At 47.4% G+C, this 11,835-nt stretch overlaps 1 protein-coding gene and 1 pseudogene across 1 annotated transcript in view; both read right to left on the bottom strand.

Moving 5' to 3' along the window:
* The window catches only part of SEMA4D (semaphorin 4D), a 90,323-nt gene extending 79,343 nt beyond the window's left edge, over positions 1 to 10,980 (bottom strand). Inside the window, exon 1 of the mRNA XM_025040785.1 lies at positions 10,835 to 10,980. The gene's annotated coding sequence lies outside the window, so the exon portion shown is untranslated. The remainder of the gene's footprint in view (positions 1 to 10,834) is intronic.
* Positions 5,697 to 5,810, bottom strand: LOC112472131 (annotated as a pseudogene).
* Positions 10,981 to 11,835: the final 855 nt, after the last annotated feature.

Below are 11,835 nucleotides of genomic sequence, written 5' to 3'. Positions count from 1 at the left end.
TGATAAAGCCTCACCGAAATATATCCTGCAGAAGGTGAATGCCTGCCAGCCCTAGTGGGCTGGCTTCCCACCCCACACAATATTTCTCCTGCCTTCTTGTGTGCTACAGTAGGTTGCAAAGTACCTCTCCCCTGGGCCTGTGGATAAGACCAGATTTGGGAAAAGGGCCTGTGCAGATGTAATTAATTTAAGATCGTTAAATTACGATGAAATCATTCAAGTTCATCCGAGTGGGCTCTAAATTCAATGACAAGTATCCTATAAGAGACACAGACTCAAGGAAAAAGGCCATGTGGTGACAGAGCAGAGACTGAAGTGATGTGGCCAGCAGCCAAGAAAGGCCTGGAGCCACCAGATGCTAGAAGAGGCAGGAAGGATCTTCCCCAAGGCCTTCAAGAGTGCAGCTCTGCCCACACCTGGAATTTGGACTTCTGACCTCTGGACTCCTGTCCAGAACTAGGACAGCGTAAACTCTGTTGCTCTAAGCCCCCAGCTCGTGATGTCTTCTTACAGCAGCCCCAGGACACGTGTGAGCATCGTGATTCTATGAGGTGGGAGCACATGTCCTTCATGGTCAGTATGCTAAGAAGGCAGGAAGGCCTCCGTGCTACACAGAACATGAAAATGTGCAGGATAGAACTTAAGCAATCATCCTTACTGCACCATTAGGGGTCACCTTCCACCTTCCCACACAGCACCCATGTCCCAGGCCACTCCTGCCCACCCCGAGGCCCTGCCCACTCCCCAGGAGCCATTGCTTCTGTTCCAGCCACTCCTGCTATGTAACAAAGTACCCTGAACTCAGCGGCCTAAACACTTCACCAGGTCCATGGTCTTGGGAGCTAGGTGTCCCAGGGGCCACGGAAGGGACACTCATCTCTGTTCCAAAGTCTGAGACCCTGGCTGGGGGACCCAATGGCAAGGGTGGCGATCATGTGAAGGCTGCTCCCCTCACACAGGGACCAGAGCGTGGAGCCCAGGACCACCCACGAGATACCTATATGGCCCTCCAGAGACTCAGGCTTCCTCACAGCACAGCAGATATAGGGCCATCAACCCCTTACTTGGCATTTCAGGGATCGAGTCCAATCACATGGGAAACGGGGGGAGACATGGCACCCCAGTGACAGCAATGCTGATGAATTTGCAACCAGGTTTTTTAAATTGCCACAGCCCTTCTCCCCAGTCAGTTTCCTGTTTCCCACTTGCTCCTGAGTTCCAATTCAGTGTTCCTGACTTTGGGTCCCTAAGCTCATCCTTGTTGGTTGGCGCCTACCCTCGAGGTTCCCTCTCTGGTGTCAGGCACCCTCCATCAGCACCTATCTCCGTGATCCAGCTGGAAGCCTTCATCTGGTCCACTCTCCTGCCTACAACTGCTGAATCTCGACCCCTGCCTGGGAAACTGTGCTGGGGACATGCCAGGCACATTGCATGGCGTAAACTACAGCATATCTAAGTGACAGGGGTCAACATAGCAAGAGCTAGAACAGCAGAGCAGAGAAGGCCCACCTGCATTTTAATGACCAGGGAGGTTTCCACCTGGCCTTACCGGGTCCTGCAGGTGGGGAGATGCAGAGGGTAGCAAGGAGTGAGGTGTAACTGGAAAGACCCCTGAAGGGCCAGCAGTGATGGTGGAGGAGAAGCAAGCCTAGCGGGAAACTCCTGACAGAGGGCAGACTGGAGACAGCGTGCCGGCAAAGAGGTCTGAGACCTGAATTCCAAGAGCCTAGCTATAGGTGGAGGTGAGCTACCTAGCCTAGGAAGTGAGCTATAATAATCGAGGACCTGTGTCCTAAAAGGAGAATAAAGGGACAAGAATGTTCACAAGCCACATTCACGATAGCCCAAGCTGGAAACAAAGCCAATAGCACAGTGGACACAGAAACTGTGATGCATACCCATGATGCCACAGCGGAGAGCAGGGCCAAGGAGGGAGCCCAGGCAAGCAGCCTGGCCCAATGCTACACACAGGAGTGACATCACAGGTGTGTGCTGTGGAATACACGGCACACAGACCAAACCCAGCCAGGACACGCCTCTGTAGTGATTAGGAGGGAAGTGGTACCCCTGGGGGGACAGTGCCAGAGGGCCCAGGGGCTGGTGGCTGTGGTGTTTTGGGCACCACACGGTTGGGCTCCATTTGTGAATCTTTCGGTGGCTTTTAGCTTGAGTCTGGGTTTCCTATTTATCAACACTAGGAAATATCCTTTCCAATAAATGCTCCTGCCAGGACAGCCACCCCCACCTGGGCCACCACAGACTGGTGATCTCCATACAGACAGAACCTGTGCTCAGATATGACCCTACGTCCTCTTCCACTCCCTCAGATCTGCCTTCTCCCCTTCTGGGGGGGCCTGCTTGGACCACCAGGAAGTATTCTCCCTCCCGCCTCCACCTCGAAGTTTCTCAACTCTGGCTGCACGTTAGAATTCCCTGAGCTGCTTGTCAAAATCACTGATGCGTGGCCTCCCTCTAGTCCCAGGGGTTTCTGATGTAACTGGGAGAGTGTGGGGGGACAATGGGGTTTTACTTTGCTTTTTTAAAAAAAGGGTCCCAGGCTCAGAAATGAAAGAGAGAACATCACATAGATCCTATGGACATTAAAAAGATAATAAATAGTACAAAAAAATCTGTGCAAACAAGTTTGACATCTTAGATGAAATAAAGATTCTTTGAAACACACAAATTAGGAAGAGGGACTCAAGATGAAACGGAAAATTTTAACAGCCCTATATCAAGAAACTGAATTCACCACTAAAAGCCTCCCCCAAAAAAACCTCAGATGACTTCACTAGTAAATTCTATCAAACATTTAAGGAAGAAACAATAGTATCCCTACACAAACTTTTTTTAAAAAATAATAATAATAAATGAAGAGAGAACGTTTCCCAAATAACTGTGGGTAACATTGCCCTGATATTGAAATGAGACAGATATTATAAGAGTACACTCCCTCATGAATATAGTTACAAATATTCTTAACAAAATCGTTGCAAACTGAATCCAGTAAAACATAAAAAAGATAATATATCATGACCAACTATGGTTTGTTCCAGGAATGCAAGATTGTTTAACATTCAAAAATTAATCAATGTAATTCATCATATTTACAAAAAAAAAAAAAAAAAGCCATATTATCTCAATAGATACAAGGAAAGCATATGACAAGATTCAATATCCATTAATAAAAACTTTCAGGAAACTAGAAAACTTCCTCAACTTCATAAAAGACATCTACATAATCTTCAGCTAACATATTTATTTTAAAAAATTAAGTTTTTTTCTTCTTAAGATCAGAAAAAAGTAAGAATGTCGACTTTCACCACTTCGGTTAAACAGTGTACTGAAAGTCCTGCACAATGGAATAAATGAAGAAAAAAATAAAAAGCATCAGAATCAGAAAGAGGGAAGTAAAACGGTCCCTATTTATAATTGTCAGGATTATCTATGTGCAAAATCTTAACGGACTACCAAAAAAGCTACTCAAATAAATAAGTGAATTTAGAAAAGTCACATAAACAAAAATATTAAAAAACAATTATATTTCTATACACTAGCAATAAACAATAGGAAAACGAAAATATTTTAAATCCATTTATAACATTCAGAAATATGAAATACTTAGGAATAAATCTGATAAAATGTGTAAAGCCTATACGCTGTCCACTACAAATCACTGCTAAGAGAAATGAAGCAAGATGAACACAGACGAAGAGATAAGATAGTCCATGCTCACTGGCTGAGAGACTCAGTACTGTTAAGATGTCAGTTCTCTCCAAATTGATCTAAGGAATTAAGGCAATGACAGTCAAAACCCAAGCAGGCTTTTTTGCAGAACTTGACAAGCTGATTTTAAATGTACATATAAATGCAAAGTGCCTAGAATAGACAAAACAATTGAAAACAAAGCAGAGCTGGAAGGCTCACACTCCCGACTTCAAGAATTTATTAGAAAGCAACAATCATGAAGATGGCTTGGTTTGGGGGCTGGTGGGGAATAAGCCATAACAAACCAGAAACAAGTCCAAAAACAAAGCCACACAGACATGCTCAGTTACTTTTCAAACATGATGCCAAGAGAATTCAATGGGAAAGGATACCTTCTTTAATAAATGGTGTTGGAACACCTGGTTATCCTTTATAAAACATGAACCTCAATCCTTAGCCCTTACCAGTTAAAAGTTACACTTGAAATGGATAATAGATTTCATCAGAAAAGCTAAAACCAAACTTCCTCAGAAGAAAACATAGGAGAAAATCTTTATGAAAATAGGTTAGGCAGGGATTTCTTAATTGGAACAAGAAAAGCACAAACTACTAAAAACAACTGATAAACTGCATTTAATAAGAAAAACATCTGTCCTTTGAAAGATGTCATTAATAAAATAAAAAAGGCATGCCAGAGACTAAGAGAAAATATTTGCCATAAAAATAACCTGACAAAGGACTGAATCCAGAATATGTAAACAACTCTTATAACTCAAATATAAGACAGCCCAATTCAAACGTCAACAAAAATTTGAGCAGATACTTAAAAGAACATATACAAATAGCTAACAAACAAACACAGGAAAAGATATTCAACTAAACCTCAACAATATAGCACTACAACGTACCCACTAGAACGGTGAGTTTGGGCAAGGACTTGGAACAGCTGCATTCACACATCAGCGGTGGGGATGGAAAATGACACAGCCACTTTGGAAAAAGTCTGCAGTTTCTTATAAGTTAGACATACACCTCCCACATAACCCTACAATTCCACCTGTCATGTCCATACTAAGATGTTCACACAAATGCACAAATCATTTTTATATCATTTTTTATTGTGATAGAATACACATAAAATTTACCATTTTAACCATTTAGAGTCTACAATCCAGTGACATTGAGTACATTCACTATGTTACACAACCATTACTACTATTTCCAGAACCTTTTAATCATCTCAAAAGGAAACCCCATTAAACAGTCACTCCTCACTCTCCCCTCCCCCAAACCCTGGCAACCACTGATCTGCTATCTATGAATTTGCCTATTCTGGACATTTCAGTAAATTAAATCATAAAATATGTTCCCTTTTATGTCTATTTTCACTGAGCACGTTTTCAAGGGTCATCTACATTGTAGCACGTGTCAGTGCTCCATTCTTTTATGGCTGAGTAATATTTCATTGTTGGATGGACCACATTTGGTTATCCATTCATCCAGTGATGGACAATTGGGTCATCTCAGTCTTCTGGCTGTTGCTATGAACAGCTGTGTACGTGTACAGTGTTTGTTTGCATATCCGTTTTCAATACTTTTGCGTATACGCCCAGAAGTAGAATTGCTGGGGTATATGGTGATTCCGTGTTTAATTTTTTGAGGAGTCTTTAAACTATTTTCCAAAGCTGCATGATTTTACATTTCCACCAGCAATGTAGGAGGGTTCCAATTTCTCCATGTGCTCAACAACACGTGTTATTTTCCATTTTTTTGAAAAAGCCAAGTGGGAAGTGGTCTCTCACTGTGGTTTTGATTTGCACACCCCTAGTGACTAATGATGTTGAACATCTTTTCATGCGCTTGTTTGTCATTTGTATACCTTCTTTGGAGATATGTTTGCTCGTGGTTTTTTTGTTTGTTTGTTTTGTTGTTTTGTTTTTTAGGTGAGGCAACCCTTGGTTGATCTCATAGATTGAAAGGACCTTGTCAGCCTACAGCACCTGGTCTTCCTAGGTGGTCTCCTATCCAAGTACCAACCAGGCCTGACCCTGCTTAGCTTACGAGATCAGATGGGATCGGGTTTGTTCAGGGTGGTTGTTTGCTCATGTTTTAACTGGCTGTTTGTCCTTTTGTATTGAGTTGTAGCTCACAGCACTTATATTCACAACAATCCTGAACAGGAAGCAATCAAAACATCCACCAACAGGTGAATCAATAAACCATAATACCCATACAACGTAACAGGACTCAGCAGTAAAAGACATGAAGTACTGATATACTCAGCAATGCATCAGAATCTTAGAAACATCATGCTGAATAAAAGAAACTATAGACACAACGGGTCTATAACACATGCTACCATTTCGCAACTCCTAAAGAAACAAATTTCATCTATAATAATCTAACCTCAGCAGATCAGTGATTGCCTGGGTGGCAGGCTAAATGCTAAGGGGCAACAGGGAATTCTGGAAGGGCTCACAGGCCAGTCTCTGCCTCCAGTGCTCAACTCTGATGCAACAGCATCAAAGCTGCGACTGATGATAAATGAATGGGTGAATAGCACAGCTGACCTGCAGGCCAGAGTTTATCAACCCCTGGCCTGCACCATGATTATGATGGTAGGTGCATAACTATATACGTTTGTCAAAACTCTACTAAACAGTGCACTTAAAATGAGTACTTTTTATTGTATGTAAATTATACCTCAATAAAATTGGTTGAGGAAACACTGTTTCTACAGGCAAGCACGCAAGTCTAATAGAGTGAGGACCATGCCCCACCTCTACCTTCTTGTCCCTCCCGAAAGATGTACACAGAAGGACAACCTGTGCTTAGCCCTAGCAGCTCTTAAACACCCTGGTACATTCAAATCCCCTGGATGGCCTATGAAAACACAGAGCTTCTGATTTAGGAGGCCTAGGGTGGAGACGAGAACCCATACTTCCAGTAAGTTCGGAGACTAGATGCCACTGGCATGGGGACCACAGCTCCGGAAGTGCTCTCTTATTCTCCTAGTGTTCAGGGGATGTGGAATTAAGTTGGCGTTATAGATAAAACCTTGGCCCTCACTAGTGTCTGGAACCTGACTGTAGGAAACACCAGACCAATGTCAGGAGGGAACGCTCATGGCCAGCTGGCGACTGGACAAGCACGAGGTCAAGGCTTCACTTTCTCAACCCCGAGCAGACCTGGACCCCTTCTCCCTTCTCCTGCCCCCCACAGCTGTGCTCTCCTCTGGGAGGGCATCCACCCCTGCCCAGGGAACTAGCTCTCCAGGCCTTGAGTACGGACTATCCGCTGAGTGCCCACTGCCATACTCAGGGCTCAGCTGTCCCAAGCTTCTATGACCATTCTTTGCTGCCCTGGCCTCCTCCCCTGCTTTCAGACCCCAGGGCCAAGCAGAGGTGCCCTGCACATTACAGGCCAATGACAACTTACAGGGGACAGCTGGCCTGATGAAGAAATTCCTCCCATCTGCCCGATCTAGCTCCTGAGACTGCAGAACTCAGTCAGGAGCCTCCCTCTCAGCCTCCTTTTCCTCTGCTCCATTCTTCCCTTCAGGAAGAGACCTAAACCAGAAGCCTTCTCTCAACCCCGCTTGCCTATCAGCTTCTGCCCCTCTTTTGTAATCTCTTGATCTGCCACTCCCCCAGACCCCTCGTCAGGTCACCAGTAACCTCCATGTTGTAAGGTCAATTCTCAGTCCTCACCTCACTTGACCCCTGGCCAGTCAGTCCTTCCTCTCCATGTATCTCCTGCCATAGCCCCCAGACGCCCATGGCTTTCCCCTGCTTTGCGGGCCACTCCTGCCTGGTCTGTTAGCCTCGGACCTCTTTTCTCCATCTACCCACCTCCCTTGTGTCCCATGCTTTAAAAACATGACCTATGTGCTGGCATCACCCAGTTCAAGTCAATCCCTCCAACTCCAGTCTCTTTTGTGTAGTGGGCTCCTCACCACCTCCACCTGGACAGCGATGGAGCTGTCTGGAGAGCCTGCTGTTCTCCCAAATTCCCCATCTCAGGACAATGCCAATCCCATCCCTCTGACTGTGCGAGCCAAGAATCTCAGGGTTACCTGGGCTCCTCTACTCCTCTATTTTCACAACACAACCCAGAATCTGGCTAGACCCCTACCTGCACAGGGCGGCTCCTGCCCCTCCCAGTGAACACTGTGCCCTAAGGCCTTGCTCACTTGTGCCTGGATGTCCCTCTGGGTCACTCTGCATCTATTCCATACCACTGGCTTGAGGAGGCCCACTGGCCACCTGATTTCAAATCCCATATACCCCCAACTGTTGGCTTCCTGAGTACCTGGACCTCACATTTTCTACGGACTACGATGCCATAGGTGACACAATCTGATTCATTTCCTCTCTATAGCCTTCCATCTCCTTCTATGTGACTGTGAGCTCCAATCGGGCAGGCCTTCTATCTCTTGGTTTCTTGCTGTAATTGGCACTCAGTAAACATGAGGGAAGCAGTAAGACTCCACGAAGTCAACAAATTTTGGAGTCAAAGGTCCAACTCCTTCACCTCTAGAAAGATGAGCAATGGGACATCACTGACAAAGATCACAGACATGCCAAGTACCCTAATCGCCTGGGTGGCACAGCTCTTCTTGAGTAAGACCCCAAAGCTCCTTGAAGGACTGGGAAACAGAACAAACCAGATGTGAATGGGAAAAGGCGACATGTGCTTATGCCCATTCTGATGGCAGGCAGCTCAGGGCTGTAGCTGCACCCCAGGCTCAAGGCTAGCTGGGCTGTGCCCTCCTTAGACCATAGAAAACACTGGCCAACAACAAAAACACTGGTCAACAAAGGGGTCCAGCTTCAGGCCCTTATTTTGGGCAGCCCCCTAGAAATGCAGCATCCTTCCAAACAAAATAAAAATACACACCCGGCAGAGCCAAACACCACCCAAATGCTAGATCAAAACATTATATTCTGGTGTTAAAGCAACTCAAATTTCTTGCAATAGGGCAGTAAAGTAGAAAAAAAAAAACTAGAATTACAGACAACTTCTATCTTTCACTTCGCAGACTTACCATTTTTATGCTTTTTCTGTTAGTGCAGATCAAGGTTACTCAATGCACCTCAACTACATGAAAGGAGAAAACAGACAAAACCACCTCTGAAAATGAGTGCAGCAGCCCGCAGTGGTAGGCTTTCCAACCAGCAATGGAAACCCAACTGAACCATCTTTGCTTTCATTTCTGGGCCAAGTCCCATGGAGGGGAACTTGCTTCTCCACTTGAACTAGGACTGTGGTGGGTCGGAGCTGAGGGCCTCCCACCCCATAGCCCAGACCCAGGACAGCACAGGCTGCCTGTGCTCAGCTCTCATAAATAGTGTAATGTTTGAAAGAAGTGATTCTTGGGTCACTTGTGGGTCTGACTGCAGTTCATTCAAAGCCTGCAATCCTGGGGTACTGCTAAGAAATAATCCAGGAGAGGGTGCAGTCTCTGCTTTCACAGACAGCATCTGAGATTTTTAGGCTAGAATAACAGAGCCTATCCCTCGGATGGAGGCTCGCACAAGCATGTAGGAAGGCGGCAGTAGGTGGATGGCATCCAGGATGCTGGAGTGCCCAGGAGCAGCAGCAGGGAACAAACGCAAGTATGCATGCAGGAGGGTCAGGCAAGCTGGAAAGTGAGCCACTCCAGGGAACTGGAACCAGCCCGTTTGTTAGTCCCAAGGAGAACCTTAATCGGCGTGCCAAAATCACCACCACAGCTCGAGGCAAGGTCTAACAGCAGGGAGGATGGAAATGGCTGTAAGCCATGCCATCTACAGTGCAGAGGAGCCAGCCCAACCTGCCCACTCTCGGCAACACCCTGAGACTCACCCAGAGATGTCCCCAGATGGTGAGTTGCACCTGCCAAGCCCAGGGCAACCTGAGACAGGGGGAGAGAGGACCTCCCACCAGGCCTCTGTCACTTTTGCAGCCACTTTTCTTCTTATCTCCTATTCTCCCTTCTAGAATGGTGAAAGGTCAGGAGAGAAATAGCTGTCCCCAGCAGAGAATCACAAGGACCTAAGGCTTTCTCCCAGGGAGCACTCTTGACAATCAGCCAATGACAAATTCATTTGTTCATTTTTACACAGCCAGCCTCACCCCACTGACACCCTGCATACCTGGACGGTTCACAGGTCACAGTTGTCCTGGAAGAATCTGGGGATGGGAGAGGCACTGCTCACCACCTCACCTTCCCAGGAGTCTTTTAACCAAGCAAATTCTCAGCATAAAGCGAAAAGTAGCTATAAATAAGGGAGTAACCAGGAAGCTAATTCACTTGTATATCTGCAGGGACCTAACCCAGGGCCACTGGAGACACCCAAGAGATATGGGTCCTAGCTGCTAACCCACGAGCTCTGGCCTCAGGTTCACCACACATGACACCAGATCAGGAAGAGGCTCTTCGGCCACCCTCCCAGCCCCACCCATCTCTCCCCCACCACCAAAAATGGGACACATAGGGAGGAGTGGGAAGCCTGGGCCTGTCCACGCTGGGTGTATGAGGCGGACTTCTTCCGGAAACACAGAGACAACCACTGATCTTTGAATTGCATTATTGATTTTGCTGTGTGCTGGCACTGATGGATGACGCTCCCCCTCGCTCAGAGCCGGCCATTACTGTGCACTTCAAGCATTGGCCTAGACTTCTCTGCCTGCTGTGGAGAAGGCACTTGAGATCAAATCAGCCTCATATTACCCACACGGTGAGGGTCACATGTGGATGAGGTCACTAAGGTCACCTCTCCTCCCCTAGACACACTGGGCAACTATGGCATGGCCTTCAACCCCACACCTCAGCCTGGGAGGGTGCACCATCTTCCAAGACTCCAAGCAAGCCTACCAGAGCACCCCAATCACCAGGGAAGAGGATTCTGTAAGGTTCTATTTTCCAAGAGGCATGTGTGCTGGTCAGGAGGGTGGGAAGGGAACTCAAGGCGCCCTTTCAGAGGGCATATAGATGTTAAAGGCCATCACAGAAGCCAGTCTCCCTCCCATGCCAGCTCAAGGTCCTATGACACCCTGCAATGGAGGAACCCTGGAAAGGAGTGACCCAGCAGAGCTGCCTCTTAGTGTCGGCCATTAGTTTTTATTTCTTGACTTGACTTACCTGCCAGGTATACTAGAGACAACTTTTATCAGTCTGAGGGTTTGGCCTCCCAGGAAGACAGTCCTTGCCTGCAGAAACGCCTGGTGTGTCCCCTCATTCCTGAAGTTTTTCTCCCTGGTAGCACATGGTGCCTGGGGTACCCAGAGGAGGCCTGCTTTATTCTTCTTCACTCTTGCAGACGATGTGCACAAGCACCAACCGTTCAAGTGACAATTGGGGCATTATCTCTACCAGAATCCTGGCCCCGCTGCTGCCTGAGTTGGCCTATTTCTGGGACACAGTAAACATTCCCAAATAACGGCACCCAGACAGCCAGCAGGCAGGCTCCAAGGCCTGGGGCAGATACGAGGTGACAAGCCACGGATGTCACTTCCCCCCCTGGAAACTTCCACTCAGTGGCACCTAGTGAATTTGAATAGGCTCAGAACAGGAGGGCAGGCTGCTTGGCCACAGGCCCCAGGTTCAGCCTGACCACCCAGAGCCTAGGATATGCTCCATGTAAAGGGAGGTTTTCAAAACAAAAGCACAGCCACTTCGTGTGGTACACGCTCCAGAAAACAGGGCCCAGCCCTCAATTACAGGCCTCATTTTCAGTGCACTACCCACCTACACACTCCCATGCACCCCCACCACCCAACGCTAAATCAAATAAACGAAAAGGGAGACCACGACGCAACTCTCCTTTCCATGTTTGCACTGGCAAACCCCCAACAGACTCAGCCCCCCTGCAGCTCACCAGGCGGCTGCAACAGGTGCAGCCAAGCTAAGGCTGGTGATTCTCCTTGGCTGTTCTAGTATCACGCAGCCAAAACCCTAAAGGGAGCAGAGGCCTGCAGCACTCACGGCCAGGGCCGACCTGCCCCACCTGTCTGAGTGCGCCGCTCCGGATCCAGAGCACGGGGACAGCGGCCTCCGCGACAGAAATAGAAGCCGCTGGGCCCCGCCAGGCCCGAGTGGCCGGAGCGTGGCCGGACTGGCGGAGGCCGGGCGGGGCCGGGCGG

Source organism: Pteropus alecto, unplaced genomic scaffold, assembly GCF_000325575.1.
Source record: "Pteropus alecto unplaced genomic scaffold, ASM32557v1 scaffold219, whole genome shotgun sequence".
Classification (NCBI taxonomy): Eukaryota; Metazoa; Chordata; class Mammalia; order Chiroptera; family Pteropodidae; genus Pteropus; species Pteropus alecto.
This window is presented reverse-complemented; position numbering and strand designations above follow the sequence as displayed.